Source organism: Pleurodeles waltl, chromosome 9 (genome assembly GCF_031143425.1).
Source record: "Pleurodeles waltl isolate 20211129_DDA chromosome 9, aPleWal1.hap1.20221129, whole genome shotgun sequence".
NCBI classification, from domain to species: Eukaryota; Metazoa; Chordata; class Amphibia; order Caudata; family Salamandridae; genus Pleurodeles; species Pleurodeles waltl.
In genome coordinates, this window is record NC_090448.1 from 130867595 (window position 1) to 130894662 (window position 27068).

Here is a 27068-nt window from a genome sequence, read left to right on the forward strand (position 1 = left end):
AGACATCAAATACATCCCTTTGAAGTGCACACATGTCCTGCCCTCCCTGCCCTGGATTACAGACTAACTACAGTGGATATGCAGCCCTGCGGACAGGACACAGCCAGTTCAGGTGTAAGTGAGGCTGTGTCCAGCTCCTTCCTCCCATCCTGCCCGGGTAGGCTCATAAGTCAGAGATGGCCCCTCAAGTCACACCTATGCCCCCATTGTATGTGACAGTGTAGGGGAATACACAAAGCCAAACTGCCAGCTACACCCAGTCATAGGACCAGAGACAGGCTGCAGGCATCAAATGACTAAGGCAAAAAAATGCCAACTTTCTAAAAGTGGCAAATTCTGAATTGCAATTTAAAAACTGACTTCCCCATAAGTTAGGATTTTAAATTGTGATTCAGAGACACCAAACTAGAAGGGGTATCTCTGCCTATTTGGAAATCACACTTATAAAGTGTAATAATGCAATTTCAATGTTAACCTATGGGAGGGATAGGACTTGCAATGGGGAAAAACAATTGTAAGCGTTTTTTACTACAAAGACATGTCAAACTAAAAAGTACATGCCCTACTCTTTAAATACATTGCACCCTGCCCTCTAAGCTGTCCAGGACCTACCCTATGGGTGACTTATACATGTGAAAAAGGTTTAGGCCTGACAAAAGGTTTATTTTGCCAGGTTAAAATGGCAGTTCGAAACTGCTCACACATGCAATGCAAAGGCAGGCCTGAGACATGTTCAAAGGGCTATTTAAACGGGTGGCACAATCAATGCTGCACGTCCATTAGTAGCATTTAATTTACAGGACCTAGGCACAGATAGTGCACTTTATTAGGGACTTATATGCAAACTAAATATGCTTATTAGGTATAGCCTATGTTAACATGTTTTAGGGAAAGAACACAAGCACTTTTAACAGTGGTAAAGTGTGCAGAATCCCAAGGCCAGGAAAAGCGAAGTCAGCAAAAACAGGAGGTCTGAAGGCAAAAAGTTAGGGGAAACCACACCAAAGATGTCAGGTCTAACAACCATTATATTTACATTGATATATAAATGTGTTTGTTTCCTGCAAGATCCCTTCATTCAATGGAGAAGCATTTGTCCGCTCTTGCGGTAGGTGAAGACAGGTTTTATTCAGGTTTACTTTTAGGCCAGACACTAAAACAAAATATTTTAGTACATGTAGTACCTTATCAATGTCTTCCACTGCTTATCTCATTTACAGTAAAACATTGTATGCATTCAGCAAGACAATATGACATTTCTGCCCTAACATTTTCATAGAGATGAGAGTTATAATGATGTACTAGACACGGCTGTCCACTCTGATATTAAATTACCCATTTTGTCCCAGGCTGTTTAGCCTACTTTTCAATAAATTGATCCAGGTTAAATCTCCAAAAAGTCTCCAGTTCCAAATTAGGATGTACTCTCTGAACTATCCAGTTATGTCTGTTCATCAAGCCTCTCTTGCGGTGTGCTTCTCCCTTCTGAGAGCATCTGCATTACTCTTAGCTGTTCAGTTTTAACTTGACCAGGTGTGGACATGCTTTCCGATCTTCTTGTCACCCTGGTACACCTCCAAACACATTGAGAATGCTCTTTTGGTGGCTGTAGCTTTACTTTGCACTTGATTGCTATCTTCTTCACCCATGTAGAAGTCTCCTCAGAGGTCGGAAAGTAGTGTAATATAAACCATCCATGACCCTAAACTTAGCAGGAAACATTAACATAAATTGCAGGCCAGGTGTGCATAAGGCTTTTTTACTTCAAAGAATGAATTTGGCTGTTTATGTACTCTGAAGCGTCGTCAGGATATTGATAGACCCTGCTCCTTCCACCACTACTAGGCCACTCTTCCATGCCCGCAGCAGTATATTGTCCTTCTCCCTACAGTTTAAAAGTCATGTGTCTTGTTTCCTAGGCATTGCTGGTACTTTAAATGCCCTTTCAATTGAGAAGAAGTGCACAGTACTTAAGTAGCCACCTGTCCTTCCAGTCATCTTTCCAGAAATAACTCCATACTGGGACCGTCTGTCTTTTCTGACAAATCTATTTTCTAACATTGTTCCTTCACGAGCACTCTCAGGGGGTCATTCTGACCCTGGCGGCCGGCGGTTTGCTGGCGGGAACACTGCCAACAGGCTGGTGTGTCCCGCCAGCAAGTATGACCGTGGTGCAAAAGCCACGGCCATACCGCCGGCCCCTCCATTTTCCTGCCAGGTTTCCGCCTGACACCGCCATGGAAAGGCTGGCGGTAAGGGGACGCACGGGGCCCCTGGGGGCCCCTGCACTGCCCATGCACTTGGCATGGGCAGTGCAGGGGCCCCCAGGCGTAGCCCCGTCGCGCATTTCACTGCCCGAATTTCGGGCAGTGAAATGCGCGATGGGTGCTACTGCACCCGCTGCACATCAACATTGCCGCCGGCTCTATTACGAGCCGGCGGCAATGTTGATGTGCCATTTCCGCTGGGCCAGCGGACAGTAACGCTGTTACCGTCCGCTGACCCAGCGGAAATGTCGGAATAGGGAGGCATGAATACCGCCCGCAATGGCGGTATTCTGTCTCCCCCGGCCTCGGCGGTCTGGAAAAAAGACCGCAGAGGTCGGAATGACCACCTCAGTGTCTTCAGCCCTCAGCTCTAAAAGTTAGTGAATTGCTGCTGCTGTTCCTGTACAGTAGGCCTTGTTCCACCTCTGTCACTCTGTCAGCTAGTTTCGTCTGGTGTTCTCGGAGAAGGTTTAGGTCAATAGCCACTCCATCTAATTTGGTTTCAGTGCTTCATGTCAGGCAGTTATGGCTTCTAATATTGCATGAAATGTATTATTAATGTATTTGTCTGTGTAGCTGACTGTCCCTCAATGATATAACTTTGTAGATGCTTTCCTCTTTTTGGTCAGAGGGTGGTTCTATTTGTTTCTACAGTGTCTGCTGACCACCTCGGCGTTTCACCATTTCATAGAATAGTGTAATCGAGTTTGTTTACATCCCTTGTTCCGTCTCACAGACACAGCATATCAAAAGACCCTGCAAAAGTGCTCCCTCCAAGAACAGCGGAAGTGAGCAACATGCACGGGTATCTCAATTCTGTTGCATCTGATTGACCTAAAGAGGTTCCGCTCCTCTTTTTCGTTCCACGAGTGTGGAGGACAGATAAAAGCTGGGTCGTGAGGCAGGCATGTTCACACAGTGTGCTTTCTTCTCACTCTCCTTAAGCCCCCACTGGAATGTAACACAGGTGGCGAGTTATGCACAGTCCACCCTTTATTTCCTTTTGAGAACTGCCCTACTCCATGACTCAACAAGGGTGCAGATGTATGTACACACTTTGGCCCTCATTCCGACCCTGGCGGTTTCAAACCGCCAGGGTGGAGGACCGCGGGAGCACCGCCGACAGGCTGGCAGTGCTCCAATGGGCATTCCGACCGCGGCGGTAAAGCCGCGGTCGGACCAGCAACACTGGCGGTCTCCCGCCAGTGTACCGCCGCCCATAGGAATCCTCCAAGGCGGCGCAGCTAGCTGCGCCGCCGAGGGGATTCCGACCCCCCCTACCGCCATCCAGTTCCCGGCGGTTCTCCCGCCGGGAACCGGATGGCGGTAGGGGGGGTCGCGGGGCCCCTGGGGGCCCCTGCAGTGCCCATGCCACTGGCATGGGCACTGCAGGGGCCCCCGTAAGAGGGCCCCTAAATGTATTTCACTGTCTGCTTCGCAGACAGTGAAATACGCGACGGGTGCAACTGCACCCGTCGCACAGCTTCCACTCCGCCGGCTCGATTCCGAGCCGGCTTCATCGTGGAAGCCTCTTTCCCGCTGGGCTGGCGGGCGGCCTGAAGGCGGCCGCCCGCCAGCCCAGCGGGAAAGTCAGAATCACCGCCGCGGTCTTTCGACCGCGGAACGGTATTCTGGCGGCCCCCGACATGCCGGCGGCGACCGCCGCCGGCCAATGTCGGAATGAGGGCCTTTGTCCCATGTACAAATAGTTCATAGCGAGACAGATGTGTGTCGTTTTATTAAAACGTTCTAGGCAATCCATGCTGGTGTTACTCCCGTGGTATGTAAACCTTAAATCAGATTGGGACTTGTTAAGCCATGCAATAAACTTTAAAAAAACATTTTTATCTTGAAAACAAATCATAAAGACACTGTGAATATATCTTTGCAGTGTATGAATCTGCTACTGGAAATTATTCACAATGTTCAGAATACGGGATATTTCTAAAGCATCCACAAATAGAATGCAAACAACAGACATCAAATGATAGATGGACTCTAGTGCCCTCTAGTTGTGAAATACCCCAAGGAGTTAAGCGTCGTGTGTCTTTTATGCATACACATTTGTTACTTATTTACTATTTCTGCACCGTGTGATCACTGTTTGAGCTCTTTGAAACTGAGTACAACTTTATCTGTGGAAATAAATGTATTTACTAGTCTACTATTTTGGCTGTTATTGAAATTTATTTTTGTATCTACTTGCCTTCTTGCTCAGTTTTGGACGGATTATTCATCCGCTTAGTAAAACCATTACTGTTAAAGTATGTCTACAGTGAGCCATTGTTTCTGATGCTACTTCTATTGAGGGCTTTATTGTAAAAAATAAATGTCCATGTGCCTCTGGTGGAGCATAAGAAAGACGTCGACCACATTCTACTTAGCGTTACATTTACAGTGTGTAATTGTGGCTTCAGTACTGTCTGGGTTTCTTTTCTAGCAAGGTTGTACACTGAGGAGTGATAATTAATTCAGTTATAGTCTACTTATGATCGTAGGCAATAGGGTGAGGTAATGTAAATTTCTGCAAATATTTTTCTCTGTCTTTAATTCTGTATGTTTCTTAATAAGAGTTGCTTTAGCACTCATCAGTAGTTTGAGTTCTGTAAACTTGTGATCTAATCAAGAGCTATAAGGGAATCTTTATTTTAATAATTTACATTTTAGCATCTGAATGTATAGTTCAAATCTTTATTGTAATCATGCTACTGGATGCAGTAGAAGCGGCTCGATCTCCACCTAGTAATTCAAAAGGAAAAGTCCTAATTCCAAGTAGTTTCCGGTATTTTTTTTTTATTTACTCGTTTTTTTGGTGATGTTTTACTTATATGGAAGTCCTTGAAAGAGGAGAACTTTCAATAATATTTTGATTTATTGTCCAGGAGAACTATGACACCCATAAGGAGCAGAATGGCATTCTTTGCTCCTCCTCTTTTCGTACGTGGACTCTGCAATCTTTATAAGGGAGACGATTTACATACCATATCAAAATCGCATCAAAGGAAGTCCTTAATATTTGAAACTAGGAAAGAACACAACCACAGATATCTGTATATGAACTACTCTCAAAAAAATTAAGTGTAGTTTAGCTGCCATAGTTGCCTCAGCCAAATGAGATGCAATTAATCCTGCTTAAACAACCATGAATAGCTTTTTTAAAATGTTCAGCATGTCTGCCAGTATGATAGCAGGCTGGGTGCAAAGAAACAACATTTTTGTAGACCTCCACTGCACTAGCTCTCTTTTATAAAATGAGATACATGAGTGTAACCATAAAAGTATTGACCAATTAAGTTACTATGAAAGCCCCCTACATCACATTTGCACATCAAGGTGAATGTGAGCTAGTACCAGTTTGTTAGCCACTTTTTTGGGCATATTTATACTCTGTTTGTGCCGGATTAGCGTCATTTTTTTCCCCGCAAATCCAGAGCAAACCTAACTCCATATTTATACTTTGGCGCTAGACCGTCTAGCGCCAAATTTATGGAGTTAGAGTAATTATTTTACCATGGAAACCTACCATGCGTTAATGAGATGCAAGGTAGGCGTTCCTGGGCAAAAATTGACTCTAAGGCATTTGTGCCTTATTTATACTCCTGTGCAAAAATGACGCACAGGAGTAGGAGGGCCTTAAAAAATGTCTCTAAGCCTGTTTAGAGTCATTTTTTAACACCTGGGTCAGGGCAGGCGTTAGGGGACCTGTGGGTTCATTTCCATGGTCTCTGACCATGGAAGCAGTCCACAGGTGCCCTTCCCTGCACCCAGGGACACCCCCGCCACCCTCGCCCACCCATGGAGGACACCCATGGATTGGGAGACCCATCTACAGTAAGTACAAGCAAGTAGAGGTAATTTTTTTTTTTTTTTTTTTTAAAGTGGCATGGGGGCCTAACTTGTGCCCCCCTACATGCCACTGTGCCCACTGGCTATCTCAGGGGACAGAAGTCCCCTGGGCATGGCCATTGGGCAGGGGGGCATGACTCCTGTCTTTGCTAAGGCATCAAAAAATGACGCTAGTCATGTTAGAGTCAATATTTTTGACTCTAACATGACTTGCACCATTCTTTAACGCACAACCCCCAGTCTTCCCTACGCCTCCGCTGCCCGGTTAGCATCATTTATTTTGACGCTAACCAAGCCGCAGCGCCGGCTACCATCATTCCTTAAATATGATGCCCAGCTGGCGCGTTGGAATGGCGGTAGCCGGCGTTAAATGTTTTGATGCAAACCTGTGCTGACGCAGGTTTGCATCAAAAAGTATAAATATGGGCCTAATTGTGCTAAAAGAAGGCACAATTTATTTTCACTGTGAATATCCCAGTAGTTGTTTTACTGCCTATAATCGTAGCCTTCTTTTGTTCCAGATTTATTTCAGCAAGAGGTTTTACAATAAGAGATTGGATCCTCCGGAATCAAAATCAGCATTTCTAGGTCCTGAGTCTTGATTTGCAAATGTCTTGGAAATACTGTTGTATCTTTCTCATTTGTGTTCAGTTGAGTTAGCTCTGCAGCAATCCCATGATCAGAAGCATAGATAAGAGCTATAATTTCTTTGCTCTTGTTTGGAGCCTTAAGCAATGTGGATGTAGAAAGCACCTCCTTTAGAGTCTCAAAGAGACATTTATAGGTCAATATACCTCCTTATCTATTTTATAACACTTAACTGCTAAAATAATTTTCAAAATAGGCTTAAACCCACTGATGCCTGAATTTGGGTTGTATGAGTTTGCCAAACAACCTGTAATGCAGGCAGAAATTCTGCAAAGTGTATTGTCTTCTGTTTCATAGATATTTTGACCTCCGTTTTGTCACTCCTGGGGTCACAAAAATCTTATCGGTGGCTACTTCCAATAACCACAATGAGTCCCTCTGCTGTATTAATGGATTGGAGGAGAACATTTTTCCTGCTACAGAACCAACTGACTGTTATTAGAATGTTTTGCTAAACGTACTAGCATTCAAGTCAGGAGTGCGTCTATTACATGTGATCATGCAACTCACCATCAGCTTTTAATTAGTCAACAAGGTTACCATCTGTGGTCTTAACAGAAAGATCTTTATAATTGTTGCTATGGTGTGATTTCATTCACTTAGGTTCTAATTCAAGATATCTTCAATGTTTGTTGCTGTCAATTCATTTTGAGACATCTCTTCCGAAAGAGACACAAAGAAGGACACTTTCACAGTCACAATAAACCACCTTTGCACAGATCACTTACTGCACTGCAACACTACACAAAGCACACATCTGCTCATCTCAAGTACAGGGACAGTGAAATGTACACAACATTGTCACAAACACCAACAGCACAATAACATTACATCTACAAATACAACTCACACACATTTCTCACATGCAATGGGCTGTCATCATATTCAACACACATATGTATGGATGTGGCATGGAACACAAACACCACTCCCAGTAAAAAGCTCTGCAATGAACACACACATCACTCACGTTGCAACACAATGGATGGACAATGGTATGCACAATAGACAGAGAGACAAATATACAAAGCTCACTATGCAAACAATAACTGCACAACAGGGATCTGGCCATTAGGAGCACTCAGGGAAGGATGCTGCACTGGGACTCATATCACTTTGCACATGCCCCTTAAACAGCATTTGCACAGGAACTGACCCTACATGTATCTCAAGGACAAACAAAACGAGATCCAAACGCCATGCCTATCTGCACAATGTGGAAGCGCAAGTCAACAAATCACATACATCTCCAACTGCATGAATCATACCTTTACATGAAGTAGCTGCAAGGTACACACAGCTAAATGGACACACGCACAGTCAAATGCAAACAAAGGCAGCACAAGTCAAATGCAATCAAAGGCAGCACAATTGAACACACTCCATGTCTGCACAAACGACCCACAAGCTGCCACACATTAGATGAATCCATAATCCATATCAGGGGGACAAGTCTCACACCATACATGCTCACATTGGACAACACAAGATGAAATACTTACCATACCGAACAGTACACAATGCCATGACACCGCCATTGCATTTACCCTCACATATCCATACAGGCAACATATACCCTTGTCTTGGGGGACACCAGCACTGCCCACAAAGTCAGACACTGAAAACAACAACAAATCTATCAGCAAACAGGCTGAAACACACACAACTGTAGGCAACACAAGTCACCAAGGAACAGGTAGAAATGGAATTGCAGGACAAATGTGTACCCAAAAATCAAATTTTGGGGTTTATTAAATTTAAACTTGAATAGTCGAAGGCCACTGGGCAGTCCATTTTGATATGCACAGGCACACCACTGTGCTGTCACTTGATGCCTAACTGCTAGGGAGCCTCCACAGGAAGGAGAATCAAGTGGGCAGGCAGGTACCTCAGGCATCATCTTTGGGGTGGGGTGTGGTATTTGGGAGGGGTGGGTTTGGGCTTGGAATGGGTGACTGCTTCTTAGGAGGGGTGGGCTTCTTCTTGGGGGAGAGGAGTATGGGTGCTTTTGGGCAGGTGTAACAGGGGACGACTTGGAGGTGGAAGGGATGGGTGGGAGGTGGATTAGGCCTCTTGGGTTTGGGACAAGGGTGGAGGGAACAGGGGAAAGGTCAAGGTCAAACAAAAAAACTTCCTTAGGAGAACAGGGTGGTCAGTAGATGTAGATGGGGATTTAGAGGTCGAGGGGTTGGTTGTCTGCTGTGTCAGTGTGGATGTCGTAAGTGTGTGCATGTGTGAGGTATGCTTGTGTTTGGGTGGTGTCTGTTGCATGGGTGAGTGTGGGCGTTTGTGTGTCTTGGGTGGCTGAGAGGTAGAGGTGCTCGGGAATGGAGTGGTAGATGTGATCGCTGTTGGGGTGGTGTATGTGGGTATGTTGGATGTGGTGGATGTCTGTGTGCCTATTTGGGTGGTGTCTGCAGGTATGGTGGCTGTGGTGGACGTTTGTGTGTCTGTTGGGGTTTTGCCTGCGGATATGCTAGGTGTGGTGGGTGTGTCACTGACAGTTGTGGTGATGCCTGTGGGTATGCTTGATGTTGTGTGTGGGCCGGGGGTGGTGGGTGTGTCTGGGGAAGTGGTGACTGATGTTGAGTGTGTTTGTGTCTGTTGTTTGCTTGCATGCCGGTGTGTTTTGTGGTATTTGTGTCTGTCTGTGCTGCTCTTGTGTGTTGAGGTGGGTGCATGCGGATCAATCTGTGTGCTTGGGGTAGGTAGTGGGAATGGAGGATTTGGATTGGGAAGACGGAGGTGGAAAGGGGACGGAAGGTAGGGGGTGACAGGCTGCCATCAGTGTGGAGGCCAGAGCCAGAAAAGATCTCTGTAGGCCTGACACTGCACCACAAATGCCTTCTAGGAATGCATTTGTCTGCTGAAGTTGGGTTGACAATCCTTGGATGGCATTCACAATGGCTGTCTGACCCACAGAGATACTCCTCAGGAGGTCAATAGCCTCCTCACTGAGGGCAGCAGGTGTAAAAGGGCTGGGGCGGAGGTGCCTGCGGGCAAAGGAGAGTGGGCATGTCCAACTGGGTGGGGAGCAACAGGTAGGGTGGTGATAGAATAGGGGTGGGGGACAAAGATGGTACAGGGATACTCCCAATGGTTCCAGCATCACTAGGAAGTGTCCACTGGAGGAAGATTCAGATGATGATGATGATGCTGTTCCGGTCTCCCCTATGGCACTCCCCTCACCCTCCAGGCCACTCGGTCCCTCTGTGTCTATGGTGTCTTGACTTGAGGTCCTGTTGCTAGATGCGTTCCTACTCAACTGTGCCCTGTCCCCTTTGCCTCCCTGGGCTGATGCTGCAAATACAAAGAGAAATAGGGTCATCACATATCCATGATCACACTTGAACAACAGATCTGACCAGCAAGCATTACTATGATGTCAAGTAGGCCCCAGGAACAAACTCCACATAAGTGGCCCATGCATGTGCCATACCATATGTGTGCATGCCATCTGAACTGTCAATAGTTGCCCACAGGAAAATCAGGATCTCGGACAACTACAACTCCATGGCTGAAGTTGTGCAATCACAGTAAGCATTGAACTAGTAGGAGACCTCATCACCCTCAATGCTTTGCCCCATGGAGCATACCTCAGTTACCTGTTATACATTAGCAGGTCAATGCCAACTGCATTCCCACAGATCCCACAAAAGGTCATGATGCTCCAATCTCCTTCCATGTTGCTGACAAAAGTACAATAGCCTAGAGAAGGTGACATGGAAATACTCATATTACATTGGAAGCAGTTCCATAATGCACACTTCACCAAGTGATATTTGTCCCAATTGAGTCATGGAAGTAGTAATAATGTTGCTCAGATAGGCCTCATATTTGACATGGAAATGGATGCTGTAGGCATCATGTGCAATATGTCAGGGAGAGATGTCCCTAAAATCCACCACATGCACCACATTGTGCACATGAGGTACTTATCTGCTCCTCTGGTGAGCCACAGAGCTGTTCATAGAGGGGTAGGACCTCAGTCACCAGCCTCTCCAGTTGCTCTGGTGAGAAGGCAGGGACCCTATCACCTTCTCAGCATGGTATGATTGCTCTCAGAGGCAGCACACATCAGCTCAGGTCATGAAGGTGTAACTGGCAGCAGTTTCAGTAGTCAAGTGAGTGAATCTACAGAACATGGTGGTCATGTCTACCACATATGCAGTCGTCACCGCCGGTGGGCACAGCCATTAGCCTGCGACAGTCACAGGCAACAATGTTAGCGGTTTCTGTTTTCCCTGTCTGGGCCAGACTGACAGTTTGACTGTTCGCAGAGCTCCACTAAACAGTGACACAAAGGGAGCAGGGGTGTAGACTGCATATCCCGATGGGTCATCTGGGCTAGAGTGGAGGGAGGAGCTGACACTTACACCTTTATGGGCTGTGCCTGCTGTCACATGGCTGGGAAATTGACGCATCACCTGCATCGTGGCTGGAGAAACAACGCAACACCCGCTTGTGGCTGCTGAAAACAACGCAAGCCCCATGCAGTGCAGTTTTTCATCACTGTGCGGCCGGATGTCGCATGCATCATCGCTGGGAGATAAAATCAACTTGAACCTGTGTGGGTCCGAGGTACCCTGTCCAGAAATCAATGCATTGCATTCTTATGGGAGTGAAAGATGACACATAGCCTAGGCAACCGGAGAAGAAAGGACACACGGCTTCACTTGCGAGTAAAGAATCAATGCATCGAGGACTTTTCCGATGTACGCTTGCCCGTGGGGCTTTATTTTTTATGCAAATCAGGTATTTTGTGTAACATCAATGCATCTATTGTTTTCTGTGGAGTAGGACTATTTTTACTTAAAAAATTCATAACGTGACTTGTGTATGTTGGATTTCCATCATGTTGGTCTTGTTTGCTTTAGATAAATGTTGGCTATTTTTCTAAACTGGGGTGGTGTCCATTTTGTAGTGTTGTCTCTGTATTACTGTGTGTTGTCATACAAATACTTTACAGTTTGCCTTTGAGATAAGCCTGACTGCTTGTGCCAAGCTACCAAGGGGGTGAGCAGGGGTTATCTTAAGTGCATAATTCACTTGCCCTGACTAGAGTGAGGGTCCCTGCTTGGACAGAGTGCAAACTGATTGCCAACCAGAGATCCCATTTCTAACACTGCCGACAGTCATTTTGGCAGTTGGGATATACAGTCACATTTCAAGGGGCAATTGTGTTGCACAGCTCTGAGTTTGGTTCACATGCATGTTGTGGACATGTGTGGACAACCATGGAAGTCACATGTGACCCTTGTGTTATTTGCAGCTATGATGTGTATTGGTTGCCATGTCTATCCATTCAGAAATGCCTTGTCACATGATATCAATGACATGCATCATGTATGTTGCTGTAGAAACAATGACTAATGTTACAAATCATGTCTTGGCAAAATTAGGCACCCAGGGAGATGGAGGACTCAACAACCTCCTGTCTATAATCCACTGCCTGAGCTGCTGACCATGGAGCAAAGGCACCTAATGGCGTATTACCGCCTGGATAGGCAAACAATAGTGGACTGATGTCGCCAGTTGGAGCCAGATCTGATGGCAGTTATTAGTTATTCAACCAGCATACCACCCAGTTGTGTCAGTATTGCACTTCCTAGCCACAGAAAGCTTCCAACATACAGTGTCCCTATCAGTTGCTATGAGACACCTTGATAGCTATGACCGGTTTCCCCAACGTAAGTATTTATCCCATGTGAAGGCTGACTTATGATTTTGCACACATCCCACATGTGGTGGGGGCATTGATGGCACACATGTTGGCTTGGTCCCACCACAGGCCAAAGAACAAGTATATTGCAACAGAAAGAACTTCCATTCCATCAAAATGCCAGTTGTCTGTTTGGCGGATCACTACATTTCACATGTCTGTTCCTGTTATCCGGGTTCAACCCATGATTCGTTCATAATGCAGGACAGAACCATACCCCAGCTGATGTCACAACTGTACCCAGAGAGGGGCATGCTGGTTGGTAAGTCATATCTGTTCTGTTAGTGTGTGCGCAATGTCTGGTACTACAAACAAAAAGTGAGTGACTCATATTTGCACATATGTCCCATTACTTAACAGGAGACTCAGCAATATATCCAAACTGTCCTTGGTTGTTGACGCTACTAAGGAATCCAACTACGCCAGGAGAAGTCCTCTTCATTAAGGCCCATGGAGGAAGACACTAGGTAGTGGAGCGGGCTTTTGGGCTCCTGAAGGCCGGATTTGGGTGTCTGGGCAGGACTTGTGGATCCCTCCTCTACTCATCCAGAAAAGTGTGTCAGATCACTGTGGCATGCTGCATGCTTCAGAACATCACCCTGCGTAAGAATATCCCATACATCCGAACGGAGGGGGAGCCTGCAGTGCCACCGAGTGAGAGTCCTGAAATGCCAAGTGAGGATGACAGTGGTGAAGAGGAATGAGCTGACTTGGGGGAAGATCTAATTAACAGCTACTTTTCATGAGTGTAATTATGTCAGGTGATGTCATGACTGTGACTGTACAATGAACTGTAGTTGTGAGAATGTGTGGAGTTGAGTGTTTTAACGACATCTAGGGAGAAGATACTCTGTAATATTCAGCCAAAGTCTGCTTGAAGAGATACCTGTTGACATATCTCCACCTTGATGCTGCTGCTTCATTTGTGTCAGTTGCCTTGCAATATAATTACATTTCCAGTTGCTTGCTTTGTGATTTGTGTAATAGGTATGTTTCCAAGCCTATACCCATTGTTTTGTCTTTGCACTGGTACCTTCAACGTGACATCTTCATGTGGGCATTTCAGTGTTGTGACATTGACAGGTATCTGAGGCTGCTGTGACATACAAAGTGGACATGGCTTGTTCCAGGTAATCTAGGTCACAGATTCGGAGTGTATGAGACCTGCACAGTGTTTGGGTGGAAGATCAGAAGTCCACATTGGACTTGTTTTGTGTGCTGTGTTGGGCCAATTGCATCATGTATGTCATCATGTGGGCATAAAATATGTAGTCATTGAATGTGAGCAAGTCATTCACCCTTCACATTGGCTAAATACTCTTCTTGTATGACCTGTATGTAGCTGCAGGTGTGCTTCATCATTGTAGGCCACATTGCCTGTGCCACAATACTGACATATGTTTGTGTCATACCACCAGATACATGGTCATTGGATTATGATGGCCCTATAATTAGCAACTGTTGTACTGCCATCTGTCTGTATCTTGGATTATGTGATGTTGGATTACTTTGGTGTGGTATGGGATAAGGCTCAAGCTGATAACATCATTCACTTTAATGTTTGCCTGTTCTACTGGACAATGTCTGCAAATCCTTCCCTTCTGTGATCTGGGGGGCTGTACCCGGGAATATGTACTTTGACTCAGTATGAGTCACATATTCTTGTGTCAAAAAGTTCCAGACATATGTCCAGCCTATGTGCTGCACACTGGAATAAAATGTTTGGTCTGACCAGACACTTGTACATATGTGTTTGCGTGTAATGGTTGTAATCCTGAGCAGGACACTGTGTACCTGTAACATATTCCTCCTTGCACAAGTAAATTATGTCTTCATAATATGGTTCAAGTGGTCTTACATCTCTACATAGCAAATTGTTGAAATTTAGCAAGCAGAAAATGTGTTTGTGATGGGTGAATTTATTACAGTGCTGATGCAGTGAATACAATTTTGTCAGAAAAGAAGAAACATAATGAAGTGAAGATGTCAGTTATGGTTAACCAAGTCAATGGAGTAGATGCCACACCACTGGGAGTCCAAAGCCCAAAGTACTCCTCCCTTTGGAACTGGTAGGTAGTTCTGGATCAGCCAACAGAGTGAATTTCTGGCGCACAAAAGAGTTCCTTTAGGTAGAGGTCACATGCTGGCAGTGGTGGGTGTCTTGCCATCTACACCTCCTGGATTTTTTGCCAGATGTCCCCTTTGTGTGGTGGTGGTGGGGGTCTACTGCTATGGATGCTATGTGAAGTATGCTAATTCCATCTAAGTCAAGCAGCTTCTAAAATATGCAGATCCTTAGTAATTGGGAGGATGGCCTGAGAATCTCATCTTGCCACCTGTTAGACCTGACAGCCTTAGGGTGGTCACTCCTAGCTTTTTACCTGCCTCCCTCCACTTTTTGGAAGCTGTTTTTGCTGGTTTTAGGACTTTACCACTACTAACCAGTGCTAAAGTGCCTGTGCTCTCTCCCTTAAAACATGGTTACATTGGTTCATACCCATTTGATTTATTTAATCTACTTGTAAGTCCCCAGTAAAGTGCACTACATGTGCCCAGGGCCTGTAGATGAATTGCTACTTGTGGGCCTGCAGGACTGATTGTGCCACCCACATAAGTAGCCCCTTAACCATGCCTCAGGCCTGCCACTGCAAGATCTGTGTGTGCAGTTTCACTTCCACTTCGACTTAACATTTAAATATACTTCAAAGCCTTAAACTCCCCCTTTTCTACATAAAAGTCACCCCTAAGGTAGGTCCTAGGTAACGCATAGGGCAGGGTGCTATGTAGGTAAAAGGCAGGACACATACCTGTGTAGTTATATGTCCTAGTAGTGTAAAACTCCAAAATTTATTTTACACTGCTGTAAGGCTCCTTTCATAGGCTAACATTAGGGCTGCCCTCATATACTGTTTGAGCGGTAGATTCTGATCTGCAAGGAGTAACCAGGTCATATTTAGCATGGCCAGAATGGTAATACAAAATCCTGCTGATTGGTGAATTTGGATTTAATATTACTATTTTAGAAATGCCACTTTTAGAAAGTGAGCATTGCTCTGTACTTAAATCCTTCTGTGCCTTACAATCCACGTCTGGCTGGGTTAGTTGACAGCTCCCTTGTGCATTTCACCCAGACAACCCCAAACATAGGATGCTCAGTCACACCTACACACATCGGCATACTGAATGGGTCTTCCTGGGCTGGGATGGTGGAGGGATTGACACTTACATTTCAAAGGACAGTGGCCTGCCCGAACACAATAGACTGCCACACCCCCTACTGGGACCCTGGCAGACAGGATGGAACTGAAAGCGGGCCTTGTGCACTTCTGAGCCACTCTTTGAAGTCTCCCCACTTCAAAGGCACTTTTGGGTGTTTAAGCAGGATCCCTGACCTACCAACTCACACTTCTTGACAAGACACTTCTGGACAAGATACAACTGGTGAAGAAAGTCTGAACCAGACCCTGGAACCTGCCAAGAGGAACTGCCTGGCTACCCGAAGGACTCACCTGACTGCTTTTCTGCAGAGGACTGCTGCCCTGCTGTTGCCCTGCTGCCCTCCTGCTTCCCTCTGGCTCTGCTGAGAAGTGCTCTCCAAGGGCTTGGATAGAACTTTCCTCCTGTTCCTTGAAGTCTCAGGACACAAAAGAATTCATCCTGCAAAGAACTCCTTGTGTGGCAAACATTTGACGCACAGCCTGCCAGAAACTTCGCACAGCCTGCATCGCAGTGAGAAAATCACCGCACTCCGAACCGGAACGAAGCAGCCCGGCTCCCTGAGTGGAGATCGACACAGTGTTGCGACCGGAACTTTGATGCACGGCCCACTGGATCGAGACATAGCTGAACCAGAATGACGCAGCCCGACTTTCTGCGAGAAGAATGGATGCAGCCCCTGCCGTGTAACAGAAATTTACCCGCATCGCCCACCAGATCGATGCAGCTCCTGTGACTTCGTCTTGCACGCCTAGGATTTCTCAGCATCATCTCTGGGGCATCCAAATACCCTGGAGCCCAAAGAGGATCTAAGTCAGCGCGCTGGGAATCGACGCAAGGCCCTGGCTGCGTGAAAAAGTATCAACGCATTGTCTGTGTGCAGCCGGAGAAACCACTGCACACCTCTCAAATTTCCATCCATCTCCTCCTCTGCGGCCCCTTGCGGTTAATCTAGACACAAACCAGGTACTTTGTGCTTGCAAGAGACACTTGTTGCTTTTAAAGACTGATAGACTCTTTTTAGCATTTCCTAAAGTGATATCTCAACGTGTACTTATCAAATCTTGGTCGTTTTGACCTGCATTTAAACAAATAAATATTCTATATTTTTCTAAACACTGTGTGGTGTATGTTTGTGGCGTTATACTATGTTAGTGCATGATTTATTGCACAAGTACTTTACAGGTTGCCTTCTAAGTTAAGCCTGACTGCTCAGTGCCAAGCTACCAGAGGGTGGGAACAGGATAATTTGGATTGTGTGTGACTTACCATGACTAGAGTGAGGGTCCTTGCTTGGACAGGGGGTAACCTGACTGCCAACCAAAGACCCCGTTTCTAACACCACCAGTGCAGGCAAAACAGTGGTTAGGCAAGATATGCGTTTTGCCATTTTGAGGCATAGTTGATTGTGATCCAGGCAGACCCAGGACTTGGTTGTATATGTGCCTGGAGTCGTCATGTGGTTAGTGCATTGTGAAAGTGTCTGCTGTCAATACCATTCTGGTGATGCATCTTGAGACCTTTGGGACCATTGTTTTTCACATTGGGTAAGCTTCCTTTACTTCCTGTCCTTAAAAGTTTCATCTTGGGTTAGCCAGTCAAGGTGAAGCTAGATGGCCAGACACATCTCAGAGTTGAGCATGATCTGTATCTTGGTCATTCCCAGGTGAGTAAACTTCAATTGAGAGTTAGCAAGCAATAGTATTTGGACATGTGACCACTGGTCTGGGTTTGGAGTTACTGAAACAGCCTCCTGGGAGTTTCAGTCAGGTCACTCTCTATACTATACACTCTTGACAAATGCTATCCTCCCAGGTGAGTAAACTTCAATTGAGAGTTCAGAAATAGTTAGATTTGGGCAAGTGAACATTGTTTTTGTGGTTGGAATTAGAGACACAGGGACTATTGGGCTTAGCATTCCAGTCACTCCCTCTGCTTCCCACCACCATACAAATGTTATCCTCCCAGATGAGTAAACTTTACTTGAGAGTTAGGACACAGGGGTATTTGGACAGGAGAACACTGGACTTGTGTTTGGAGTTAGAATGACAGAGTCTCCCTCTGCTTCATACACTTGATAAATGCCATCCCCATAGGTTAGTACACTTCATTTGTGAGTTTCGAAGAAAGGGTATTTGGAGAAATGAACACTGGACTAGTGTTTTGAGTTAAACAGTGCCTCCTGGCCTTAGCAGTCATGTTGCTCCCTGCACTACACACACTATACAAATATCAACCTCCCAGGTGAGCACACTTCAATTGAGAGATAAGCGACAGGGTTCTTTGGACAAGAGAACCCTGGGCTAGTGGTTGGAGTTACAGAAATAGTGCCTGCTGTGAGTTGCAGTTGTCACTCTCTCTAGTACACAAACTATACAAATATCATCCTACCAGGTGAGTACACCTCAATTGAGAGTCAAGATACAGGGGTCTTTGGACAAGAGAACACTGGTCTAGTGTTTGGAGTCACAGATATAAGGCCTGCTGGGAGTTGCAGTCATATCACTTACTCTAGTTCCCAACACTTGACAAATGGTATACTCCCAGGTGAGTGAAGAGCATTGGAGAAAAAGGTATATTTGTGCAAGTAAACCCTGGGCTGGTGTTTGGAGTTACAGAGACACGGGCGTATGGGAGTTGCAGTCATGTAACTCCCTGGACTACAGACACTATACAAATATTATCCACCCAGGTGAGTCCACTTCAATTGAGGGATCACAAACAATGATATTTGGACTAGAGAACACTGGGCTGATGGTTGGTTTTACAGACACATGTCCTTCGGGCCCTAGTAGTCTTGTCACTACCTCTACTTCTCACATTTGATAAATGGTATCCTTCCAGCTGTGTAAACTTAAATTGTGAGTTGCAGAGAGTGGTCTTTAGACAAGTGAACACTGTTTTGATGTTTGGAGTTGCTGAAACAGTGTCTCCTGTGAGTTGCAGTCAGGTCACTCTCTCTAGTACACACACTTGGCCAAGGTTCTCCCCCAAGGTGTGTACACGTCAAGTGAGAGTTCACTAGCAGATGTATTGTAGCAAGTGACCACTGTGCTACTGTCTGTAGTTACAGAAATGGTGTCTGCTGGGAGTTTTAGTAATGTCAGTGCCTGTACTACACACACTTGACAAATGTTATCTCCCCAGGTGTGAACCCTTACATTGATAAGTATCAAATAGGGGTATTTGATGAAGTCATCACTGGTATGGTGTTTGGAGTTATAGAACAGTGCCTGCTGGGAGTTGGAGTCATGTCAGTCCCGGTACTACACACACTATACAAATGTCAGCTCCCCAAGTGAGTACACTTTAAATGTGAGTTGCCAAATAGAGGTCTTTTGGCTGGTGGACACTGGGCTGGTGAGTCGAGTGACAGTAAAAGTGACAAAAGCTGAGCTGTGAGCACGAATGACATTGCATTTTGGTGACATTTTTAGTGTTGTAACTTGCCGGACTCCACTCCCCCATGTATTCCTGTCAAGCCCTCAGGATGCAGGATAGCCAAGACATTCTCCTCCCATGAAACAAGATGTAATGGGGCACTAGGAGGGCCGCCATGAGTCTTCTTGGGCTGCAGTTGATGCCTGGAGACTAGGTAACGGACCTTGTGCCTGGGGTCGTGCCACTTCTTCCTAACGTCCTCCCTTGTGCACAGGGTGGTGCCTACAGCATCATTGACTCTGTCGACTATCTTGTCCCACATTTCCATTTTCCTACTGAGAGAAGTGTGCTGGACTTGTGCTCAAAACTATTGTGGCCCTACTCTTATGAGTTCATCCACCATGACTCATAACTCATCTTCTGAAAAATTGTGATTTTTTAAACATGACATGGTCGAAACAAAACAGGGGAACAGTGATTTACTAAACAGGGGAAGTGCAAAAGGGTGAGACTGGACAAAAGTGTGTGCAGGGTGTTGTATGGGATGGTGAATAAATAATGGTGCCTAATATCTGTGCACTGTGGGAAAAAATCGCCTTGTCTTGCTGGCTCTTGCTGTGAAAATGCAGAGGACTGTGGCGTGTGAAGGGCTGTGTTTTATAGTGTCCTTTGCAGGTGTGTCCAGTGTGGCATATGTGTCAGCTGTGTTGCTTTTAAATCCATCCAATGTTCAGTTGTGTATTACTTTGGTAACCTCGGACCGCTGTGGTTCAGACGGCCATTGGCTGACCACCATGGGGGTCCACCAAGGCGACTGTATGATTGTAATATGGTCAGTAGTTGGTTGTGGTTCTGACAGCACTGGAGGTGAGACCGCCTATTTCTAGGCCTCCGTGCACTGCTGGTCTGCCTTTTTTGGTTGGCAGTCGGTGGTCCTGGCTGTGTAACGCGTAGTAAGTCGTTCTGAAAGACTGCCAACATGGCAGTCTGGCGGTTCGACTGCCAAACTCATAATGAGGCCCTTAGTGTCATTGTTTCATTGTAAAGGCCCCCTATACCACTTGATGCGTGAGTACTTTAGAAATGTGTTAAGCAAATATAAATAACATTTAATTGGGTTAGGCACATCTCTAAATTGATTCATCTGAGCTACAGAACGCCTAAAGATCTGTGCCAAATTTCTTTGCTATAGGAAAATAGCTGGCCATACTGGCCTTGCATTGCCAGACCTTCACTAACTAAACGTGGAGTTCCCATTTGTGATTTTATCTTCATTGAGGAAAAGTGTACTTTGACATTTGTGGTGAGTCAAATGGTTCATTACACAGTTTCATATTTCAGTATTCACAGGGGTGTGCTTATTGTAAGGACGGACATTGGGGTTGCAATGTTTTACTGCCCTGGTTAGGAAGCTGCAGTCTGTCGCTTTTTAAAAAGTTTTTTTAACTTCTGTTGTTGGAACTGTTGACAAAATATCTTTCAGTTCATCTTCTGTTCCTGAGCTCAAGAAATAGTTTAATTTACAAAAGTGACAGTGCTATTTAATATTAATATCTTTTCCTCATCTTACTCATAATGTAGGGACCAATTTGTATACAACCTCAGTTAATCTTCTGCATATTGCAGTATTTCTATATAAAATAAGAACGCATGTTGATTTATTATCAATTCTGGTTACTTACTTGGCTTCTTGTTGGTATTCAGTCTATTTGATACCGTCCCACAACTACAGGAATTTAGTCTATGAGCATGTCCTTAGCACATAACACCGTTCTAACCCCTTTACTCTTAACATTTTAGACTGCCAGTGCTCAAATGTCGGTACTAGTTCAGTTTTCCAGTTTTATAGGATTATGGACCTCGTAATTAGAGTGATCAACAAAAGATTTTTCTTATGCCAGGTATGACATTTATTGTGTGATTAATTGCCCAAAAGCATTAATTGCTGATCATTTGAAAAATCAGTATATACTGAATGCCTGCAGTAGCCCTGGTTTGAGGACCAAAATGACACTATCTTTTGGCAACTTCAAATAACATGAGTCCAATTTACAGTGGCTTCCCTCGAACACCTAAAGCACTACTTTGTCGATATCTGGGAACTGATTTAAATCAGTGAAGCCTGCACCCTATACATTAGCAACTTGGTGCAGAATTGCATACAGCTGAAATTCGCCCCCTTTAACAAGAAGTTGCATAGATGTATTTTATTCAAGATCTCTGTCGTGTATTGCATGTGCTCCCTAGACTGTGATCTCTGTTGTTCTCTACCAAAAATGTCTGCATGCCTGATTGTCGCATCCTGGGTCTTGTGCATGTATGTGCACCAGTTTCAATGGACTACTAAAAACATTGCCTTCTTTATAATTTAGAAGGATAGTGTTCCAGTACTTCAGGGATTTGCAAGTACTGATCTCTACTAAGTCTTCCATAATCCCAGACCTCTACAAATTGTTATAGGATCCAGCTCTTTTAAAAATGTGCGATTTGGGTAAAAGACCATTGGATAGGTGTTTTTGAATATGTTTTACTTGGTTCTATGTCTGCGAATATTTTTCAATTGTTGTGATTTAGAAAATCACTGAAGGCGTAATATCCATTAAGTTCCCCTCTATGGGCAGTTTTTCTTTTATCTAAACAAAGAGTATGTCCAATTGAAACATTATCTAGTCTAGTTGATCCATTAATGGCTGGGATAGAATAATATTTAGACAACTGAACTTTCCTTTTTAAAAGGCACTGCAAAAGCGTATATTGAACTCAGGTGATTTGGTTAGGCGTAAAACTAATTTATCTTATATCTCTGCACAATTCAGTTAAAAAAATAATCTACTGGTCTCTCAGCACCGGGGGAAACAGAAAATCGGTAATAGAAATGTGCAAATCTCACAAAATAATATTCTTTGGCATTTGGCAGTGCCAGACCCCCTATCTTAGTGATTTATAGAGAATACTTATTGTAATCGACACCCTTTATAGGCCCAAAAGAAAGTTGAGAACATTTCTTCTATGTTTCGAAACATTTTGTTTGCAGAACATAGGGCAAAGCAGTGAATACAAAATTGAAAAGCGGTAAGACAGACGTACGTATCAGAGCGATTGCGCCCCTAATAGATGATGGGAGAATTGTCCACTTTGAAAAAAGCAATGTACTCTTACTGTTTAGTGTTGTGTATTTCAGTGCAAAACGATTATCAATGCCCTTCGTGGTGTACATACCAAGTTATCTCCTGGGTTGGAACGCTGAGGAGAAAGTGCCTGCAGTGCAGTTACATAAAATAATTTCCATTTATGGTCTGTTGAATTTATATCTACCCACCAATTGAAATAAGTGGAATTAATTCAAGACCCTTTTCTGGATTTCCAAATCTTGTTTAAAGAAAAAAGTTCTACACCATCTGCATAAAGTTTAATTTTGGGCATCCCATTAGCAGGTGGGTTTATTTTGCAGTCGTCTCTTACTGCAATGGCTATACAGATGGCAAATAATATAGGGGAGAGGGGCATCCCTGTCTTGTTCCCAATTAACCTTGCATGCACCTATATCAACATAATTTAGCATTAGTCATGCAAGTGTCCCCCTGACACATTTTTTGTATAACCTGTATAAAATGTCTGGGAAAACCAAATTTATCTCCCAGAGGACCATATCAAAAGCCTTTTCGGCATCTAATAATAGGACTTGGGCAGGGATTTGCTTCGGCTTAAAAAAATCCAGCCTCATATAAAATGAGTATTTGTGGATAATTGACTGCTGGTAATAAAACCACATTGATCCCTATTGATTAGTGTGCTGGCTACCTTATTCATATGGTTTGTGAACAATTTCAGAAGAATTTTGTGGTCAGCATTTAAAAGGCTGATTAGCCTGTATGAATTGATGTTCTCTGGGTTCTTGTCTTTTTAAGAAAGCTTACTATGATGGCAGTATTAAACAATGGTGGGATATTGCCACTTTTTGAAATATAGTTACCAAGAATAAAAATCTGTTGATTTAGGACAAGTAGGACCTTCTTATAGAACTCAATTGGAATCCCACCTTCACGCAGACCTTATTATGGTCTATCCCAGTCACAGACATTTCGACTAGTAAATGGTCCGAAAAAGCTTTTGTTATATGACCATATTTACTTAAATATAGATTGAAGAAGTTAAAAATTATTCTAATCTGGCAGCTGATTTAAATATTTTTGAGATAAAGGTATATTCTCGTTGAATGTGATATTAATTTTCCCAAAGGTCAATCAAATTCAGTGCCTTCATATATTCGGATATTCTTTTGCCAGTTCAGGGCTTATTTTGTTTTTGGGTATTTGTTGAAGAATTTAGCTTGTGGATTCTGAAGGAAGTTGAAATCCTCTCCCAGAAATGAATTACCAGAGATACTTATTAATGATTGAAACAATTATATCAGTGGGGACGGGTCAACAGAGATAGGGATGTAAATAGTTGTGAATGTCACTCTAGCACCATTTATTTGCTCCATGTCCACCTTCCTTCCCTGACTGATAGAAAAGCACTAGTATCATACCTAAAATGGCTATTCATATAAATTGCCACTCCCCTGTGACCAGCCTCTGTGCTAAATCAAAGTTTTGCTTTATACCTTCCCTGAAGTGAGTTCTTTGAGTCGGAACTATATCTGGGGAGTGTTTTTTTTTTTTTACAAATCTTCAATTGCTCTTTCTTTCCACTTGTTGTTTGGGTCATTGGCATTAAACGATATAACCTTTAGTTTTATAGTCTGGGCCCTTGATTCACTTATTTTACTAGATCTTTATCAGCTAAGAACCAACTCCTAGTGGTCCAGCCCCTTGCTCTTTGTAAACTTCTAGGAATCCCAAACATTCTAAATGAGCCTTTTCAAAATTCATAAAATGTCATCCAGTTAACTCGAGAAAAATAGATCATAAAAGTAGCATACAATGCATGTTGTCCTGCTCCTATCGAATGCTACATAGGGTGTAAAACCTGAGTTAAAACAATCATCTTCATGTAGATGGTATCGCTTAATGCTGAACCCATTAATAAAAAACACAGATGCTCCCCGTTAACTTATTATAATGGTCAGCTTAGGGTATGTAGTCTTTAAAGTGCACTGTGCCAAAACTCTGATCTTGAGCAATTACAGTACATAGCTAACTGTGGTATCCCCTCCAGCCTTTCTGCACAGAAAGTGCTAAAAAGACCTTCTTTATCTAAACTGAACTGCAACAAGAATACGTCTAAAGTATCCAAAGGGTCTACGTGCTTAAAGAGACTGAAGTGCCTGTAAATTACATTTTCCCCTGGTGAGCTAAAGTGTCATGCACCATAGTGCCCAAGGTCCCAAATGTCTGTGCTCTATAGTGTCTCATGTCTTTTGACTATGATCAGGGACTGTCTCCCAAAAATACTCCAGTATATAGGACTCTGCAGCTGTGCTCCAAAACATATCCGTGCTTTAAATTGGATAAATAAACTTTTCTTCTCCAAAGAATGCAAACTCTTCCATTTTGTATCTGCTCTTCCCCACTACCCTCTCCGATCCTTCAGGGCCCCACTCACTTTGTTCCCAGAGTTCCCTACTTTTTCCACCATTTGGCACCATGGATTTGTGCCCTTCCTCTCTGCCCCACCACAAGTACCCCTTTCTTCCCGCAGATCATTTTGTAGAAACATACTTATTAACTATCTCCTAGACTTTACAATATTTCTTTCAGGAATCCCTTTCCCTCCTCAACTGTTGTAAACACATTGAACAGGCCCTTATGCAGAACTTTCAGCTTTGCAAGCTGAATTATAGTTGCCTGTGTCCCAATATTTTAGAAAGATGAAGGCAAAGTTTTAAAATCCTTGTTCCAATGAGCAGAGTCTACTGTCATGCCTGAAATTATTTTGATTGAAAATTCCTCACACGTTTTAAAAGCTTTCTCATAAATTGCATTGCCTAAATTCTTTTCTTTGACTCAAACATCAGCAAAATTTATTAAAAAGTGCAGGGAAAATTTGTGTTCACCAGGGCAAGAAAAGGTATGTGGTGAACACGGACAATGTTTAAAGCCTGTTAAGTAACATGCAAGGACATTTTGTTTCTAATCAAGTCATTCACATAGGCAATAGGTCCCACGGCACCATCTTTATTTTCAGGTATTCCTCCAATTCTTAAATTGGATTTCCTGGAGTGGTTTTCTAGATCCTCCTGCTTACTCCGTAGGAGTGTCAATTGCTGATCCATTTTCTCTACTGCTCCAGTGGTCTGCAAGAGTCTGTCCTCACAGCCTGGTACTCAAGGCTCTATTTCATCCATTCTGCTGAGTATCTGGGAGAGATTCCCCTCTAAGCTTGATAGATAATCTGCTGTTTATCTTGAAACGTATTGCTATGTGTTTTTAATCTGTTTCATTTCCCCAAAAATCTAACACAGAATTAGTTGGAGGGCAGCTGGAATTTCAGTCTCTCCTCTGTAGTTGCACTTTGGTCATTTACCACAGTTTTTGGTTCTACTGGTGCTGCAGACACTTTAGGGTTGCTGCCAATCCTTGGATCTCTGTTCATCTGGGCAACCGTGCCCTGAGCCACATTCAACTTTACTTTTATAAGAGAGGTTAATTTAATTGTACAGTCTTCCACCATCACCTTGTAATTGGTCATTAAAGTTACCACCAGTGGTCTTAACAGAACGATATTTATAGCTGTGGTGAAATTGTGGTTTCATACAGTTAGGTTCTTATTTGAGATCGCTTCACTGTTTGTTGCTTCCCATGCATTGTGATGCATCTCTTCCGAAAGCGCACAGTTTGCAAAATATATAAAATATTATTAACACGATATTGGTTTTAAATATACAGCGCATACGACGCCGCATTGTCTATACCGTGTAAAATTATTTTTTTGTATATTTATTGTTGCTCAACCTTGAATGACTTTTATTTTCAGTACTTCATAATAAGTTGTTTTATATCTTCCACTACTACGTTCCGCAAGAAAAATATGTTCTTATTACCCAGTGATGTGATATTCATTCATGCATATATTTGTTCATTTGTGGAAGGCCTTAATTTTGATTTTGGCAAATCCGCCATTTTAGGATGCTAATAAGAATATGGCACATCAGTACTGGAATAATTTTGCATTTTTAATATAAAACGTTCAACAATTGACCTTTTCAATTAGTGTATCATTTATCCGTAAAGCTTATCATTGAAATGCTTGCTCCCACTTAGCGTGTAGATTCTAAGCATGACAACGCCTTCTACACATATGGTTATGTTTAGCATGTGAATCTTTGTCATATTTACAAAAGCTGAATTTAGATGGAGCAGCGGATCTTCGATTAGCAGTAAAGTGAGTGGTGTAAATACAAGAGAATGTTGCCTGATTCATCATCTGAATTTCGTCAGTACTTTACATACTCATCACACATTGTGGCAGCATCTCAGTCTCCCGTTCAAAAAAATAAAAAAAAATAACGGGCCCTTCCATGACAAACAGGAGTTATAATACATACTCTACATGGTACTTAATTCAGACCCATTGAGTCAAGGTATGAAAATTTGTGAAGCATCATGGAGAGATATTTGTCAGATACTTATTAGATTCTTACCGTGTTACTTTTATTCACTAAACAGATGCCTGGTTGATTAAAAAACCAAGGATGCGCCAGTCATCGCTATTGGAGTGATTTGGCAGATGAATCAACGTGGTTTCCTACACATTTGTTTTTTTCAAAATATTGTTTGTGTCCAAAAGCAACAACTAAGGTAGTAATGTATAGAAAATCATATGTCTTGGACTGAAGGTAGCTCTTAGTGTATGGGCACTCGCAAAATTGTCCCCGGGGCCAAAAATGATCGTTTGTGGTATGACAGAGGGCCACATTGATGTCAACAGGAAATCATGGTCGAATTGTGTCCTTCCATGCCGTTTCACCTTAACTGCAATTGTGTGAGAAAATTTAGACAGGCAGATGCCGAAAATGGGCACTTTGGACAAACAATCTAAAAAAC